We start from the raw sequence: 17,414 nt of genomic DNA, 5'->3' as shown, positions 1-17,414 counted from the left end.
TCAGCTTCGATAAGCTCAAGCTTCATCTCTTGTAATTCAGCCCACTGTAAACGGCTGTCATCTGTTCTTTTTATGTTGTCTTGTGGGAATTGGGATTTGGAAATCAGTTGAAAAGATGGTGCTCTGGCTACTGTTCTTGCTGTAAGCTGACATATTTGCACATTTTAATAGGAAGACAGATTTGAGAACAACCTTCATTAGAATGTATTCTGAGTTACCAGTCATCTCAGTTAAAGATATTACGTCAATAGAGAAAACTCAGTTAAAGAGAAAAGTACCTTGTTAAGCATATATAAAAATTTAAATAAGACTGCAAGATATTTGTTAAAAAAAACCTTAAAATAATACGAACATATATTTTAAATTCTCAAAAAATAAGAGTAACACATATTAGACATTTAAGGCTGAAATTGATTAAAATACTTGAATATGTATCAAAACTGTCTACTCTGGTTATGTTATATATTAATCTGCAAATGATCAACATAAAAACTATAACTGCTAATATAGATAGATATCTGTATATAGATGTACATATATATATGTATATAGATATGCATATTATGTGTCATAGAATACTTTTATGTATGCCCCAAAGAGACACACTGGAACACATACAGAAGAGCATAAAGCAGGTCACCACATCTTATCCTGCAATTTATCCTTTTATTTATAGCAAGAGTATGTGATGGCCATGGTGAAGATGATGACATAGTCATAAGTTAAATATATCTAGAATATGTCCAAAGTGTTATGTGATCAGACTTAGGTGCAATTAAATTTAAAAAGTACTGGTAATATTTTTATAAAGTATTTTTAAGTCAACAGCTGATTGCATTTGGGTCTTCTCAGTTACACTGTATAAATGAGTCTAAAATCATCAGATAAATCACACCAAATAATTTTAGTAAATCATCAGTTATGCTTCATACAAAATTTCAGAGTTGATTTTTTTAAACTATGATTTTTAGTTGACTTGTGCTTGAATATTATCCACTATCTGAATCTTTAGATGTGTTGAATAATTGATATGCTCTCATATATGATATTATTTGAATAACATACAAACAGGTCCTATGCTAAATTACAAATTTATGTTAATCTCCATTTCTCTATATGTAGATCATATTGACAGCTTAATATTTAACAGTCAAATTGTTTTATCAATGATATCAAAGGAAGTCACACTTTTTAACACACTGTTATCTAAATCAAAAAATAACCATCGTTTTACACAAAGATAAAAAGTTATTGATAAGTTACCAACTATAGTTTCATTGATAATGTTTTTTAAAAAAAGGATCAAATTAATTTCTGAGAAAAATGCAATCACAATTCCAATTTCCACTAACTAAGGACATTTAAATCTAAAACTGTGTTTATTTAACACATTAAACCAAAACTTAAAGAAAAGCAAAGGAATTTTTAATCTGATGAAATAAGTAGGATTACAAAAAGCATTATCCATTATAATAAATCATGTTTCCTAGAGTCAACTTTGTTCCTATTGTCTCAGAATGACAAGTCAGTTAATCATATACAGCTACAAACTGCTGTCAGCTGTCAACTTTCATATTGAATATCTTCAACATTCTTATTAAATATTTCATTTAATATTTAATAATTTAATATTTTATATTAAATACTTTCAATAGATATTAAACAATACAGACAAGTATATTTTTAGAAATTTAATTATAAATTACCCATTTGGAATTTGGAATTTCAAAACCAATAAGAAAAATTGGTTTTAAAATCTAACTGCAGTTCACCAAAGGATATAAAGTGAAATAGTTATACATGATCTCCAGCAAAAATATATCACAATGTTATTTTCAGTGTCAGAAGCAATTTTCCATATCTGGTGGAGAAAAACAGAGGTACACTGTTCTATGCATTTTGAATTACTCATTTTTGTGTGACTAGGGTACATGGCCAAGGATATAAAGAGGAAACTAGAGCATTTAATTTTTTAAAAGACTGATTTGAAGTAAAGTGTATTATGTAATTGAGGGCATGCATTTGGAGATGTAAAATTTGAAATCACTTTTTATAAACATTTTTTGTGAATGCAGATAATTCTAAAACAAGATTCATGGTGTGTGATTTTAAAAAAGACTACAGACTGTTTTTAATACTTGTACTTGCTAAAGGCATAAACCACTCCTGACAAATGTAACCATACGTAGATGTTATTCCACTTAGCCTAATGATATCCAGAGAAACCAAGGTACAGACTACATGAACTTTTAACTCCTTGAAGCATGGATTTTCAAAAAAGAGAATATTTTAAAGTAACAGGAAATAAACTTAAATAGGTAATTGCATTAAAAGTAAATTGGATGATTTAATGTTATAATTTACTGTACAGGTAAAACTATGATGAACATGAGGTAAATAATAAAATCCATGTGCCTACTTATAGTAGATTCAGACTACTGGCCAATAGGGAGAGAGTTAAAGGTAGAAATATTCAATGGTTTGTTTTCAATGCTGGATAATTATGACTTTTTTCTTATCTAAGAAAGTCTCTTGTAGGTACCTATAGTATACAGTAGAAAATGCCATGGTCGATCAAAAATAATATAATCCATTAAAAATTATATGCTAAGAAAATATTTTAAATGAGTCTATACTTTACATAAAAAAGTGCATTCATGGTTGCAGTGAACTGAGGATTCCTCAATGTATCAGTTACAACTAACAAATAATGTAGCTCCAAGTGGTGAAAAAGATGGACAAAGATGAGGATGTTACTTGACTTGTATAAAATATTTTTATTAGTATATAATAAATATAATAATAGCTTTCAAGATAGAGCCTGATACCAGCCAGTGGCATAGAAAGTTGAGCAGGTATTGGAACTTTTTGAGAAGGACCAGGCAATCCTGCCATGTGTGTGTATACATTTTTCTGATCCTCTCCTTAAAAAAAGCTGGAGCCATTTACCAGGTTAATGTGCATTAGGCAAAAGAAAATACCCAGAAAATTTGAGGACTACTGGATATGATATCTGAATAGATATTAATAAGAGGAAATCTAGAAAATATTATTGTCCCCAATTAGAGAGAAATTATGAAGGCTAGATATAAAATAGTGTTCTATTTCACGTACATCTCACACTGTGTCTGAAAGGTGTTTGGAGATCAATTCAAGTACAGTTTCCCCCCTTAGTGTGTATCTAGGGTTGATATGCTCAGTAGTTGCTCACCCTCTCTTATTGGTCTCCTGACCTGTGGACTAAAAGCCATTATGAAGGGAACTTCCTAGTGGGTAATTTCTGCTCCCTAGTCAATATCGCAAATCAGAAGCAGTATGGTACCGTGGCAGGTATTGCAATAATAAGCGACAACATCAAAGACTTAAAAGGTGCTGAGGTGTTAGTCCCCATTACATCTTCTCTCTATTAATGTATTACTATTTAAAAAACAGAATCAGTCATGTTATAAAACAAATCACACATTCACTCTACTTTTCTAGGGTACAGAGCAAGTGAGAGCTCTGCAGCAGCTCCAGGATACAGGCATTCTTCTCTGTGATCTAGAGATGTCAGAGGTATCTGTGATGGATGAATGTGCTGTGTGGTGTATCTGTGAAGCCTCAGTAGGAGAACTGCTATGTAGATCCTTAAGTTATAAACACATGTCCATGCCTTCTGGAGCAGAGAATTGTTCTCAGTTTGAAAATGAAGTCCCTGGCATAATACCAGTCTTTGGAAGAGAATAACACTGGCCTGTGGACACCAAGTGACTGTGCAATCAAACCTTCCTATCATGAGCCGATTAACATAAAACCCACTGAATCATAGGCTATCCAAGTGCAGCAGTAATCCACTGTATGATGGAAATGTCAAAAAGAGGATCGGGCACAATCAGTTCCAAAAAGCACAAATAAATTACATGAACATTTGGCACTGATTCCTTGACAAATATTCCTGTTGGACAAATACCTCTCTTTCAGACATATGGATTATGTGGAAATTACCTTTAACCGCATAATCAGGAAGAAAATGTCAAACCTGGTTCACAGAAGGGGCCGAGCAATATGTTGTTGATGCTAGCTGTAAATATGCTGCCACCATGTTATGATGGCACCTGTGCCACCCTGTGTCCCTTGAGCACTGTTCTCCAATTGTAATAGATATGCCAAATCAAATTGACATATAGGGTCAGATTCAGGAGACAAAAGTTGTAAGTAGGATTAGCACATCTCCAGATCACTCCCTGAGACCCATTTGCAGAATATATGCATCCCATCTCACAGCCTTAGGAGCTCATATCAGAAGTTCTGTTCTTCGAGGAAAGAACACTTCTATGGAGAAATAGTAAAGGTTCCACTAAACTGGAAGAAGCAACCACTGCCTCACCACTTCGGTCTTCCGCCTGTAGACTAGTAGGTAAACGTAAGAGTTACTACAATGATGGCAAAAGTAATCCTGATTTCAATGGCATTCTAGAGTTGTTTCTATACAATAAGAGCATTTATTTATTTGTGGCATGCCTCAAATGAAGGACATTCACTGGAGCATTTTGATATTTCCATGACAAATGGTAATTGTGAACAGAAATTGCAACCCCTCAGACCTGACACAGATAGGGAAACTAAGGTTTAAGACATCTTGGGGATGACTTGTACGCTGTTGGTGGGAATGTATGTAAAACAGTATAGAAGTTCCTTAAAAAACTAAAAATAGAACTACCGTATGATCCAGCACTTCCACTCCTGGGTATATATCCAGAAAAAAACTAACTGAAAAAGAACCATGCACCTGAATGTTCACAGCAGCACTATTTACAATAGCCAAGACATGGAAGCAACCTGAGTGTAAGTGTCCATCAACTCACAATTGCTTTAAGAAGATGTGTATACATATACATACATATATATGTATATATATATATACACACGCATACATATATATATAAAGGAATATTACTCAGCCATAAAATAGAATGAAATATTGCTATTTGCAGCAACAGGAATGGACCTAGAGAATATAGTACTAAGTCAAGTAAGTCAGAGAAAGATGAATGTTATATGATATCATTTATTTGTGGAATCTAAAAAAATAATACAAATGAATCTATATACAAAACAGAAACAAACCCACAGATATAGAAAACAAATTTATGGTTACCAAAGGGGAAAGGGAGGGAAGCGTAGGATAAATTAGGAGTATGGAATTAACAAACATAAACTACTATACATAAAACTGATAAGCACAGGAAACTATATTCAATATGTTGTAATAACCTATAATGGAAAATAATCTGAAAAAATATATATGTATAGCTGAATCACTTTGCTGTATACCTGAAACTAACACAATATTGTAAATCAGCTAATCTTCAATTTAAAAAAGTATTTTGGGGATGAAGGTCTGGGTCACCCAATAAGGCAAGCAACCTGGACCACCTAAAGAGCAGGCTGAGGAAAGGGAGGCTTAATGACCAGTAAATACTTGAGATGATTGCTCTCAGTCAAGGCCTCAGAATAAGTTGCAGCCAGCAGAGGTCTTTAGCTTGTTCCATTTGGTCTTTTTAGAGATTTGGAAAGCTACCACCTTGACTGGGACCTTGTGATGAATGAAGAATTTAATGACTAAGTGGATGGAAGTAATACAAGGGTGGGGTCTCCCTTCTCAAGGGCATCACTTCAAATTTTCTCTATCCTAAGTATTACTCCTGATGAGTCAGTTTGGTGCATACATCAGCCAGCTCTTTACAGGTGCAAATTGACAACACCTCACCTCAGTTTTTCTCCCAGGCTAACCTAACACAAAAATGTGGCCACCTCGATAAACCTACTTGGCACTTGCACTTGGGGAACTTGGAAGTGAGGGCAACTTCATGTGCAATGTGTTGTCCTAGTTGAGGGAAAGATGAAAGTGAAGAAAAAAGTTGATGAAAAAATGCTTCACTCTTTCCTTCCCCAGGTGAACAGTACCCTGGCACATTTCTTAAGGCATCTCAAAGGTTCTGTGTGATTGAGCTCCAGGCACCGGAAGCAGCAGTCAGTTGGACAAAGCACCCTTGTATGCTGTATCCTTTCACACTCTGTCCCCAAGAACCACTTTCTGCCTGCTTCTTAAAATCACATTTCCAAGTAAGCCACTTGTACACAAGACTTTTTCTCAGGTGCTGGTTCAAGGCATCCTAGACTAATTATTCTGATAGGGAAAATCCCTGAAACATAAAATACAAAGAGGCCAAGGAGCAAAAAATATTAGAAGAAAAATCACTTTATAATGACATGGCAACAGACTTTTCTACTGAGATATTTGGTCAATATTATATTTATTAACTAATACACTGAACAAATATTTATTTATCAACTAGCACATGCTAACTGCAGTTGCTGCTATGGTGAGTAGGACATGATTACTGGAATACGGCTTAAATATTTTTAAAAAGATATTAAAATTACAAATTTAATAATTACAATAAAAAGTCTGTAATGTAAAGTAGAGAAAGGGTGTATAGGAGTATACTAGTATTTTAGATGGTCACGCAATTAATGATAGTGGCTTAGACTATATTGTTGGCATTGAGAAACCCATTTATTTTGGGGTCTTAATTACTATTTCTTCAATAGTGTCATCGATTTTCCATACTTTAGTTCATAGCACTCAGCTAAAATAATTAACTGATGGAAGTTTTTATTTTGTTTTATCTATTTTTCCAATACAATAGTCTTCTTTGAAAAGTAGCTAAATATTGAAAAAGAAACATGCTTCAGAAGCAGAAGATGAAAGTTTTCATTCCTTACAGCATTTACCTGCCATATTAAATGAAGTGAGTTAATTAATCTAATGGACCCTCTGTTCATTTCATAGCAAAGTGGGTGCTTTGATGCAAACTTTGAAGGGTAGTTTTGACTATTAAAATAAAGTATATAAAATGCATTGTTCATAGTAATTATTTAATAAACAATATCTGTGACTTGCTGGTTCATAGTAACTACTGAATAAACAATATGTATGAAAAGGCAGGTAAATGCTAATTTTGTGTTTTAGTTCATTGTTTTTTTATGGTAACAGAAGACAGAATATGTGAAAGTACAAGTCATATTTGACATAATGTAGATATTTGAAAAAATATTAATATCCAGTTCCTTTTCAGACTATGAGAATTTATTCTTGAGCTACATCTCCCAACATTTCTATCTGCAAGCAAATCATGTTTCAGTCAAATTCCCACCCACCCAGCAATAAGCAAAATTATCAATGTGGAAAATTAAGAGCCCTCCATTTGGTGCCTGGAAAACTGTAATTTTCATCTGTTTTTTAGATATTTACTTCCTAGGCTGAGATTGGAATTTAAAAAGTGGTCTCTCATTTTACTGCTGGTGTGAGTAACATTTGGCATATTTTTGTCTTTAATAGAACCTACTTAAGATCTTACCCTATCTCAGAAACCTAGGATTCATCATTTGTTTCAAAATAAATTTTTCAATAGAAGGAGAAAGGTTAAAGCAGGTGTTTTTTTGTCCAGAGGTTGATGTGCCTCTTTAGCTCATTTCACTTCTGCTGTAAAAGTACAGACGAGAGAAATAAAAACTTGCTGTCAACCACAAGACGTTGTATGTTTGTAGACATTTACCTCAAGCTGACAATGGTAAAAAGCACACCTTTTTGTGAAATGTAATTTATTCTTATCTCTAAATGTATATTGAAACCATAAAGAGAAAAGCTGCTCTGCAAACCCTTCTGGAATATTATTGCTCTTAAAAACTGACCAAGAGTAACTATATATTTTGAAGTAGTATACTAAAATGTGATAGTTCCACAATCTGTAAGTAACAACTTTTTTTTTTAATTTATATTTACATAGTATTTGTCTCTTGGGCTACAATTATTATATTCACCATCTCATAATATTTAATGAATGGTGTTAGCTGTGTATTTAAGTCTGCACATAAGACAATATTTTCTTATGAATATAGCTCCAATATATACATACTACTTTGAAAATTTTCCCCTTCTCTATTGTTATAATGGCAAAATATTTAGAGTAAATCTCAGCATGCTAACTAATTGATTTATTCATTTAATTTAATAAATTTTGGCAAAAACTATGTGACACAAACATCTATGATATTCATGTTGATGATAGCAAACACTATACTTGAGACATATAGACAGCCATTAATGGCATAATTTTAAGTTGAAAATAGAGCATATTCAAGGTAAATGGGATATTTAATTAAAATTATTTGGAGCAGAAGGTAAACATTACAGAAGGACAAAACAAATCAATGGGTGGTTTGTTAAATTTTACCTTTTGAAAAACATGATTTTTTTAAAGAGCTTCTTGAAGTATTGAACATCTAAACATTCTAATACTACATTTAGAAATTGATGCTAGTTTTCTGCATACAGGTCTTTTGTCTCCTTAGGTATTTTATTCCTAGGTATTTTATGCTTTTTGTTGCAATGGTAAATAAGATGATACAAACAGATGGAGAGATATACCATGCTCTTGGACTGGAAGGATCAACATTGTGAAAATGACTATACTATCCAGGCAATCTACAGATTTAATGTAATTCCTATCAAATTACCAATGGCATTTTTCACAGAACTAGAACAAAAAATTTCACAATCTGTATGGAAACACAAAAGACCCCAAATAGCCCAAGTAATCTTGAGAAAGAAAAACGGAGCTGGAGGAATCAGGCTCCTGGACTTCAGACTATACTACTAAGCTACAGTAATCAAGACAGTATGGTACTGGCACAAAAACAGAAATACAGATCAATGGAACAGGATAGAAAGCCCAGAGATAAACCCATGCAACTATGGTCACCTTATATTTGATAAAGGAGGCAAGAATATAAAATGGAGAAAAGACAGCCTCTTCAATAAGTGATGCTGGGAAAGTGGGACAGCTACATGTAAGAGAATGAAATTAGAACACTCCCTAACAACGCATACAAAAATAAACTCAAAGTGGATTAAAGACCGAAATGTAAGTCCAGAGACTATCAAACTCTTAGAGGAAAACATAGGCAGAACACTCTATGACATAAATCACAGCAAGATCCTTTTTGACCCACCTCCTAGAGAAATGGAAATAAAAAAAAAATAAACAAGTGAGACCTAATGAAACTTAGAACTGTTGCACAGCAAAGGAAACCATAAACAAGACAAAAAGACAACCCTCAGAATGGGAGAAAATATTTGCAAATGAAGCAACTGACAAAGGATTAACCCCCAAAATTTTAAAGCAGCTCATGCAACTCAATATCAAAAAAACAAACAACCCAATCCAAAAATGGGCAGAAGACCTAAATAGACATTTCTCCAAAGAAGATATACAGATTGACAACAAACACATGAAAGAATGTTCAACATCACTTATCATTAGAGAGATGCAAATCAAAACTACAAGGAGGTATCACCTCACACCAGTCAGAATGGCCATCATAAAAAATCTACAAACAATAAATGCTGGAGAGGGTATGGAGAAAAGGGAACCCTCTTGCACTGTTGGTGGGAATGTAAATTGATACAGCCACTATGGAGAACATTATGGAGGTTCCTTACAACACTAAAAATAGAACTACCATAGGACCCAGCAATCCCACTTCTGGGCATATACCATGAGGAAACCGTAATTCAAAAGGAGTCATGTACCACAATGTTTGTTGCAGCTCTATTTACAATAGCCAGGACATGGAAGTAAACTAAGTGTTCATCAACAGATGAATGGATAAAGATGTGGCACATATATACAATGGAATATTACTCAGCCATAAAAAGAAATGAAATTGAGTTATTTGTAATGAGGTGGATGGACATAGAGTGTGTCATACAGAGTGAAGTAAGTCAGAAAGAGAAAAAGAAATTCCATATACTAACACATATATATGCAATCTAAAAAATAAAAAAAAAAAAAATGGCTCTGAAGAACCTAGGGGCAGGACAGGAATAAAGACTCAGATGTAGAGAATGGACTTGAGGACACAGGGAGGGAGAAGGGTAATCTGGGACGAAGTGAGAGAGTGGCATGGACTTATATATACTACCAAATGTAAAACAGATAGCTAGTGGGAAGCAGCCGCATAGCACAGGGAGATCAGCTCAGTGCTTTGTGACCACCTAGAGGGGTGGGATAGGGAGGGTGGGGGGGAGACGCAAGAGGGAGGAGATATGGGGATATATGTATATGTATAGTTGATTTACTTTGTTACACAGCAGAAACTAACACACCATTGTAAAGCAATTATACTCCAGTAAAGATGTTAAAAATGAAAAGTTTAAAAAACTGATGCTAAAACCACAATTCAAGTAATATTTTAGAAAAAGTAATTTGATGCCACAATACAAGAAAGATTGTTAATACAGTAGCTAATTAGAAAGCTGTAACACTCACGAAGGGCAAAGGTGCAAGATAGCAAGGGCCTGTGCTAATGTGCTTCTGTGTCAATGGAAATTAAGGTATGAATATCAAAAAGAAAGCCTCATCGGGTTTGTGAAATTAAAAGATACTGGTTCAAAGCTATTCGAAATCCTAAAGCAGTCTCAGATATTTAAATTTTGCTGATGAAGAACAGCTGTGGTCATATTAACAACAGTAGAAAAGTCAGAGAGATAGCTGGTTTCCAAACCTGGTGAATGCGGATTAATGTCTGACTAACCTTGCAGTTTTGGCTGTAAAGTGATTAGAGAGTAGCAAATTGATCAAGCTGATTTAGGAGTAAAGGTACACAGATATTTATTCAGATTATATATTAAATGCCATGGTGCCCTGAGATGGAAGACTCCTTCTTTCACTTCACAACTTTACCATTTTTGCTAAAAAATGCCTCTCTAGGAGCCTCAGTACACAGAACCAGGAAAACTGACTGCATCCAAGAGAACATGATTTACAGGTAGAGAACATTTTCACAAAGAGCTATTACATTGGAAGAAGAGGTAAATGTGTTTAAAAAGTAAGGCGGCTAGCCAGAATTTTGTAAAGCAAGTTGGAGGCAAACAAAGAATCCACAGAAGACAATTGATAAAGAACCAGTACTCAATGTACTTTGTGCAGGTGCAAAGAAAATTATGGCATTTGTGCTTTTTAGGGAGAAAAGCCTTGAAGCAAGGATTGGACATCCCAGTACAGTTGAGTTAGACAAGGGAAGAATGGGATCTGAATAAACGGATCCACACTGCTTCCAATGAGGGTGGACCCATTTCCAGTTTTGAAGCACACCATTCACTATTTTAACTTCCAGGTCCTGACAGAAATAACAAAAATTCTTGATTTCGTGTTGTGACTTGTTTACAAATATTTTACCTAGGATGCTATGCCCTGTGCTATGAGCTACTGTACCCGTCCAGTGATAAGATATAGAAGTGCAATCACACCTGGAAAGTGCCCAGGCAGGATGAGCCAATAGAAACACTGCACCTGGAAAGTGATACACACGAGCTGTCATCTCTGTCCTACAAAATATGTTAAGTTATAATCACTGGAGACAGCACTCCCTATGACACTAACAGTAAATAGTGAACCTAGGGGACCTTGATAATGAAATGTTTATAGTATCTAACAATTATTGAGCAATTTATGTATACAATACATGTTTAAAGTACTCACTTATAATATTGAATTTAATGCTGACAGCAAATTGGGATATGGATTTTGTTATGACAGCCACTTTAGAGATGATAAAGAAATGAGAAAATGAGTTTGAAGTCACAAAGCAAACAAAAAAGAAACACAACGAAACAGGAGGGGCCAAGATTAAACATAGTTGTCAGTTGCTCAGTTACAGCAAAATCCAAAACCTTATCACTAAATTATGATACTACATGTTCTCACAAGATAAGGTTTTCTTTAAGGTAATTGCTTCAATTTTATGATATGAAATTAAATTTTTATGTAAATGTCTTTACAAATATATCTTTATTAAATATTATTATTCGCTGAGTTGCTAATAGTTCACTAGGATTTACAATTAATAAAAATTATATAATTATAACCAATTATATTAGAAATTAATCATAGATTCCATAAAATTAAATATTAATAATGGACTTAATGTCAAAAAAGAAAAATACTGGGAAAGGATTGATTTCATAAATAAAAAGGAACTTTTTATTCTTATTTTGATAAAGAAAACCCTGAGATTGATGATAGAGAATTTTTGAGGGTGAGAAAAGAAAATTATGGCATAATTTTGAGAGAAAGAAATCATGGTATGAAATTCAGTACTACTATTAGTATTGAATTAATATGGTACTGATGTAGTACCCCCTACTATTTACACATATAGCGCATAACCCACACTGTAAACAAATACATGTTGGTGTTAAGTAGTCATGCCTTTGATTTGAGGGCATATGCTTTCAAATTTTTACTGTGAAATCCAATGATTCCTTCTAATTAAAGGAAGATACACAAAGGGACAATTTATGGAGTCTTTTTTTCCCCCAACATTGAAATTTATTAAACTTCACATTATTAACAAGAATTGTCAAAATAATATTTCTCTAAAGTATTCTACACACTAAGCAGTTATTGTCACAGTTTAACACTCATGATTCCTGTGAAAGAGATGGGAGAAAAATATACTAGGTATACTTGATGGATGAAAGTAAGTAAGGGCAAAATTCTAAAATATCAGGCTATCAAACCATCTGGGTCTGGGGAATTTCAATGAATTGGACACAAAACAAGTCACCTCAGTGAGGACGGTGAGAAAATACCTAGGGGGATTCACAAGAAAAGGCTTAAATTACACATCAGAGTTCTGCATAATAATAGTGAATGAGTCTTAGCCTTTGTTTTGGAAAATAGGTTGGTTCCCAGATTACCTAAGGATGTAACAGAGAACTCCATGGGACAGATGGGAATCCTGAAGAAAAACAGAAAGAAAAAAGAAAAAAAAAAAAAGAAACTACAGTTTCATGGACATTTTGCTGAAACCTTTTAAATGTGAATAGAAGCTTAGAGAGATAATGGAATAGGCTAACTAACAGAAATTCTAACCATTTTCAGTTGTGCAGATGTGGCAAATTTCCAAGAGGCTCCTTCAGATTAAAAACACTGAAATGTATGAAGAGTGGACAAACCTAGAATACTTTACCAATGCAACTCAAATATTCTTTAACTTTCATGCATTACAGAAACCTCCAAGTAATTTAATATCAATAGTAGTTATCCAGGATCTAGAAATTTATTTATCCCTTCTCTATTATAGTATCACCCAGTTTGCACTTCCAACTGTGAAAGCCACACAATTGAATTCTCTACATCTTGCAGTGTAGACTTATGTTACAAATACGTATGTAATCATGATTTAATACTTATTTTGTTATGTTGTATATGCTTTCATATGTTACATTATAATATATATAAATGAATTCTAAGCGTTTCATATTTTCTATTTTCCATTGATTTATTTAGCAAATATCTACTGAGCATCCATTACATAGCAGGCACATATTAGAAAAATTTTAAGTGTATTTGAAATCTGAAATGATTGGGATTAGGAACCAAGATGGCAGAGTAGAAGGATGTGCTCTCACTCCCTCTTGAGAAAAGACCAGAATCACAACTAGCTGCGGGACAATCATCAACAGAAAGACACTGGAACTCACCAAAAAAGATACTCCACATCCAAAGACAAAGGAGAAGAAGCCACAATGAGATGGCAGGAGGGGTACAATCACAGTAAAATCAAATCCCATAACAGCTACGGGGGTGACTCACAGACTGGAGAACACTTATACCACAGAAGTCCACCCACTGGAGTGAAGGTTCTGAGCCCCATGTCAGGTTCCCAACCTGGGGGTCCGGCAACGGGAGGAGGAATTCCTAGAGAATCAGACTTTGAAGGCTAGCGGGATTTGATAGCAGGACTTTGACAGGACTAGGGGAAACAAAGACTCCACTCTTGGAGGGCACAAAGTAGTGTGTGCATCGGGACCCAGGGAAGGAGCAGTGACCCCATAGGAGACTGAACCAGACCTACCTGCTAGTGTTGGAGGGTCTCCTGCAGAGGAAGGGGGGATGGCTGTGGCTCACCGTGGGGACAAGGACAAGGACACTGGCAGAAGAAGTTCTGGGAAGTACTCCTTGGTGTGAGCCCTCCGAGAGTCTGCCATTAGGCCCAACAAGGAGCCCAGGTAGGCTCCAGTGTTGGGTTGACTCAGGCCAAACAACCAACAAGGAGGGAACCCAGCCCTACCCATCAGCAGTCAAGCGGATTGAAGTTTTACTGAGCTCTGCCCACCAGAGCAACAGTCAGCTCTACCCACCACCAGCCCCTCCAATCAGGAAACTTGCACAAGCCTCTTAGATAGCCTCATCCACCACAGGGCAGACAGCAGAAGCAAGAAGAACTACAATCCTGCAGCCTGTGGAACAAAAACCACATTCACAGAAAGATAGACAAGATGAAAAGGCAGAGGGCTATGTACCAGATGAAGGAACAAGATAAAACCCCAGAAAAACAACTAAATGAAGTGGAGATAGGCAACCTTCCAGAAAAAGAATTCAGAATAATGACAGTGAAGATGATCCAGGACCTCAGAAAAAGAATGGAGGCAAAGATCGAGAACATGCAAGAAATGATTAACAAAGACCTAGAAGAATTAAAGAACAAACAAACAGAGATAAACAATACAATAACTGAAATTAAAAATACACTAGAAGGAATCAATAACAGAACAACTGAGGCAGAAAAACGGATAAGTGACGTGGAAGACAGAATGGTGGAATTCACTGCTGCGGAACAGAATAAAGAAAAAAGACTGAAAAGAAATGAAGACAGCCTAAGAGATCTCTGGGAAACATTAAGCGCAACAACATTTGCATTATAGGGGTCCCAGAAGGAGGAGAGAGAGAAAGGACCCGAGAAAATATCTGAAGAGATTAGAGTCGAAAACTTCTCTAACATGGGAAAGGAAATAGCCACCCAAGTCCAGGAAGTGCAGAGAGTCCCATACAGGATAAACTCAAGGAGAAAAATGCCGAGACACACAGTAATCAAACTGACAAAAATTAAAGACAAAGAAAAATTATTGAAAGCAATAAAGGAAAAATGACAAATAACATACAAGGGAAGTCCCATAAGGTTAACAGCTGATTTCTCAGCAGAAACTCAACAAGCCAGAAGGGAGTGGTAAGATATACTTAAAGTGATGAAAGGGAAGAACCTACAAAAAAGATTACTCTACCTGGCAAGGATCTCATTCAGATTCGATGGAGAAATCAAAAGCTTTACAGACAAGCAAAAGCTAAGAGAATTCAGCACCACCAAACCAGCTCTACAACAAATGCTAAAGGAACTTCTCTAAGTGGGAAACACAAGGGAGGAAAACGACCTACAAAAGCAAACCCAGAACAGTTAAGTAAATGGTCATAGGAACATACATATCGATAATTACCTTAAACGTGAATGGATTAAATGCTCCAACCAAAAGGCACAGGCTTGCTGAATGGATACAAAAACAAGACCTATCTATATGCTGTCTACAAGAGACCCACTTCAGACCTAGGGACACAAACAGACTGAAAGTGAGAGGATGGAAAAAGATATTCCATGCAAATGGAAATCAAAAGAAAACTGGAGTAGCAATACTCGTATCAGATAAAACAGACTTTAAAATAAAAAATGTTATAAGAGACAAGGAAGGACACTACATAATAATCAAGGGATCAATCCAAGAAGAAGAAGATATAAGAATGATAAATATATATGCACCCAAAATAGGAGCACCATAATACATAAGGCAACTGCTAACAGCTGTAAGAGAGGAAATTGATGGTAACACAATAATAGTGGGGGACTTTAACACCTCACTTACACCAATGGACAGATCATCCAAAATGAAAATAAATAAGGAAACAGAAGCTTTAAATAACACAATAGACCGGATAGATTTAATTGATATTTATAGGACATTCCATCCGAAAACAGCAGATTACACTTTCTTCTCAAGTGCGCATGGAACATTCCCCAGGATAGATCACATCTTGGGTCAAAAATCAAGCCACAGTAAATTTAAGAAAATTGAAATCATATCAAGCATCTTTTCTGACCACAATGCTATGAGATTAGAAATGAATTACATGAAAAAAACATAAAAAACACAAACACATGGAGGTTAAACCATATGTTACTAAATAACCAAAAGATCACTGAAGAAATCAAAGAGGAAACAAAAAAATACCTAGATACAAATGACAATGAAAGCACGATGATCCAAAACCTATGGGATGCAGCAAAAGCAGTTCTAAGAGGCAAGTTTACAGCTATACAAGCCTACCTCAAGAAACAAGAAAAATCTCAAATAAACGATCTAACCTTACACCTAAAGGAACTAGAGAAAGAAGAACAAACAAAACCCAAACTTAGCAGAAGGAAAGAAATCATAAAGATCAGAGCAGAAATAAATGAAATAGAAACAAAGAAAACAATAGCAAATTCAATAAAACTAAATGCTGGTTCTTTGAGAAGATAAAAAAAATTGATAAACCATTAGCCAGACTCATCAAGAAAAAGAGGGAGAGGACTCAAATCAATAAAATTAGAAATGAAAAAGAGAAGTTACAACAGAAAATGCAGAAATACAATGCATGCTAAGAGACTAGTACAAGCAACTCTATGCCAATAAAATGGACAACCTGGAAGAAATGGACAAATTCCTAGAAAGGTATAACCTTCCAAGACTGAACCAAGAAGAAACAGAAAATATGAACAGACCAATCACAAGTAATGAAATTGAAACTGTGATTAAAAATCTTCCAACAAAGTCCAGGACCAGATGGCTTCACCGGTGAATTCTATCAAACATTTAGAGAAGAGCTAACATCCATCCCTCTCAAAGACTTCCAAAAAATTGCAGAGAAAGGAACACTCTCAAACTCATTCTCTGAGGCCACTATCACCCTGATACCAAAACCAGAGAAACACACTCCAAAAAAAAGGAAATCATAGACCAATATCACTGATGAATATAAATGCAAAACTCCTCAACAAAATACTAGCAAACAGAATCCAACACCACACTAAAAGGATCATACACCATGGTCAAGTGGGATTTATCCCAGAGATGCAAGGATTCTTCAATATACGCAAATCAATGTGATACACCATATTAACAAACTGAAGAATAAAAACCATGTGATCTCAATAGATGCAGAAAAAGCTTTTGACAAAATTCAACACCCATTTATAACAAAAATTCTCCAGAAAGTGGGCATAGAGGGAACATACTTCAACATAATAAAGTCCATATAAGACAAACCCACAGAAAAAATCATTCTCAATGGTAAAAAACGGAAAGCATTTTCTGTAAGATCAGGAACAAGACAAGGATGTCCACTCTCACCAGTATTATTCAACACAGTTTTGGAAGTCCTAGCCATGGCAATCAGAGTAGAAAAAGAAATAAAAGGAATACAAATCGGAAA

The sequence above is a fragment of the Globicephala melas genome, chromosome 18 (genome assembly GCF_963455315.2).
Source record: "Globicephala melas chromosome 18, mGloMel1.2, whole genome shotgun sequence".
Classification (NCBI taxonomy): Eukaryota; Metazoa; Chordata; class Mammalia; order Artiodactyla; family Delphinidae; genus Globicephala; species Globicephala melas.
Note: the sequence above shows the minus strand (reverse complement) of the source record.